Below are 3,202 nucleotides of genomic sequence, written 5' to 3' on the forward strand. Positions count from 1 at the left end.
AAACATGTTTGAAGCTCAGCTGTCTCTGACACCTCCCCTGAAGGGAGGTCACCTTCCTCCCCTATTTCCAGGGCACTGCACCTGTTCTGTAACTGCAGCATGTCTGCTGTGGGCGCAGAATTTCAGGGCTTTGGGAGAGCATTCCAAAATAGTGCAGAAGATAAGCAACCAATTACATGAAAGAACTATTTCCCTTAATACAGTTTTTGTTTAAAAAAAAAAAAGACAACTTGATATACGTGTATAAGGAGTTCAAACGATAAAAGTATTTATTCAATTAGAAGACAAAATATTTGCAGCTTCCGAGAGCACGCACAAATCTCACCCAGTGAGTGACTCTGCAAGAACAGTAATATAAGACTCCCGCATCTGAACAAGTTTTAGCAATCACTGTTGAAGACCCAAGCTTTTTACACTCATTTAGGAAAAGCATTCTCCCCATCTTGCAACAAGTCATAAACAATTCATTTGTTACACCTCAACAGCCCCATTATCTTCAAAATACATGCTGGGTAACACCAGTATAATCATTTTGTCTGTAATGAATTTCCACGGGTAAAACAGACTGGAACACAGCAAACACTCTGCTGATGGAAACAGGGAATGAACTCCACAGCTCACTCCACCATGGTCATATTTAGTACTGAAGCTGCAGCCAGAACAGCAGCAGATACCTCACATTGCCACTACCACCATTAACCATGACCAAAACTACATACAAACAAATGATTAAAAATATGCCATTTTATACCAGATCTGGTCAGGTTATAGACCAGAACTAATTTCCAAAAGTATAGGAATGAAACTTTTAACAGAACTATACTTCTACAGCCTTTACTTCAGACAATAACAACCACTATATTACCTCCCAATGATATTGAAGTATTCCTTATGATTTCTGACTAGCCATAGTGATCTGTGAAGACCAGATTTCATTACAAGTTCCTCCATCAGACTGTGCAACTGTTAACAAGCTCAGCTAGATAAGCAGTGCAATTTTAGGGTACTTCTTGCCTGCATGTTATCCAAGTTATAGATGACATTTTTAGTGCAAAATAGTGACATGCAATTGAGCCCTTATTTATATACCTATTCTTACGATCATTTAGTAGACAATGTTAACTTAGATAGCATCACTTCAATAGTTTTATATCCTACTTATGCAGCTAAAAATTACAAAGTTCCAAGGCATCTGAAATAGTCAAAGTAAACCAGCAGAATGGCCCACAAGGTCAAAGATCTGGTCTGAAACTGGAGGCCATCTAAGACAATCATTGGCATGGCTTTCTGCAGCTAAAGCAGAATGCTTCTGGTCTGTGTTCATCTGTTTGTATGTCAGTTTCAACCTGTACAGGAATATCAATTACTTTCCAAGGATAGCCGTCACCTTGTTGTTTCAAAAGTGAGGAGTGATAACAGTACATGTTGATTTTCTTATCTTTCTCAGAAAAACAGTCACAATTTAAAATAAACACTAACCTTGCATCTCACAGAGAAAAGGGCATTTATTTACTAGAATACGTTGAAGGTGTGAAACTCAATTTAATAATAACAACAGGTATATTAAATAACAAAGCTTTAGAAAATATATGTAATTAGATAACAACATAGTCATTTAAGCAGATATTTCTATTGAATCTTTGCTAGAGTCCATGCTTGTCACCAAATTAGATGTTGTCCCAGGGTATGCATTATAAATGAGGTGATTAATTTCATGAGGTTTATAACCAGTGACTGGAATTATAATCAACAATATACATTAGCGTCTTCTAATATTTACAATATTTTGGAGCCTATTTTGATCTTATGCTAGTTTCGTATGACAGTAACTCCCCTGTCTTTGTACAGACTCCCAATTTATGCTGGGGTAGGTTAGAACAGAGCCTCTAATTTTATATGAAGCATTATGGGGCTCAAATATGTTTTTAAGGTACACACTAACGTCAGACTATTTGTATACTACAAGGCATTCTCCAAAACCAGGAAAGTGGTGGTTTTGGTTTGGAGTTGGGTTTTGTTGTTGTTTTTGTTTTTTACTGGCTACCATCATTAACAAATTGCAATCCTTCCACTTAGCTAAAGCTGCAGGCCATTTACTCCCTTATCCCCCCAGAAACAGCAAAGGAATGAGACTATTTCTTTTCCTCTTTGAAGCCACGTGCTGCAATACATACAGCAATCCTGGCTCTCGTCTGTAAGTTTGATTAAAAAAAAAAATAGATGTCTTTTCTTACATCTACCATTGAATCCTACTAAGAAGTTTCTCCATTTCTCTCAGCAGATGTCCCCACCTCCAACAGCTGTAATTATTTAAAACGCATCACAGCAAGCTCATCCCATAGGTACCTGCAGAAGTTTTCTACCATACACATCAGATGCATTCTCTATTTACAAGTCAAAGACACAGTAAAATTGTATCTAAAGTAACAAGAAAGAACTTCTACAAAGTCTGCATCCCTACAGAAACTTGGGGGAAAAATTGTCTCATGTGCAACACATTCATACGTTGGGTTGCATCTAGAGTAACTGAAAAGCAGGGTTTCTCGTTCACAGGAAATGCCAGACTTCAGCATGAGCGAGACTAAAATCTGGAAGTATTAACCTCTCTACAAATCAGAAATGTAAAGAAAAATTCAGTCATATTGCCCAGTAAAGAATTCCTGCACTCTGCAGAGTCTCAGTGAAATTAAGTCTTGTTAAATTTCCTTCTCCTCCTTAAATATCTGCTATTATATTAAATATTATTCTCAGTTTTCACGATCAGCTACATAGGCTCCCAATATCTACAGCTTTCAATCAGCCCCATTAGGCATACTGTCCCAGAATCACTGACCTTGGGAACACTTCCTAGGTTTGCCATTCCTCAAATCCTGCCTCTGAGACCCCTGGACCTCCAGGCTCCCTTCTACAGAGACAAGGCCAAGCCTATATGAGAACCAATCTCATTTGGTTCCTGGCATGGGAGCAGAAAGTGTGGAAATTCTATTTGAGCTATCCAATCCGATAGCTCTGCAAAGGTTTGCCATCCCTAAGGAAGTCTGCTTAGCAGGTTTGCTGCACAGCAACAAAATCTGGAATCCTAACAAGCAGAGTGCCACAAGACTGATGATGCAAGGCTTTCAAGATCCTCAGCTCGAAAGCAGAACTAAGAGGTGGACAACTCTGACCTTAACACCACAAGAGTTCATGTCAACCCTATCTC

This window comes from Pygoscelis adeliae, unplaced genomic scaffold, assembly GCF_000699105.1.
Source record: "Pygoscelis adeliae isolate BGI_AS28 unplaced genomic scaffold, ASM69910v1 Scaffold186, whole genome shotgun sequence".
Classification (NCBI taxonomy): Eukaryota; Metazoa; Chordata; class Aves; order Sphenisciformes; family Spheniscidae; genus Pygoscelis; species Pygoscelis adeliae.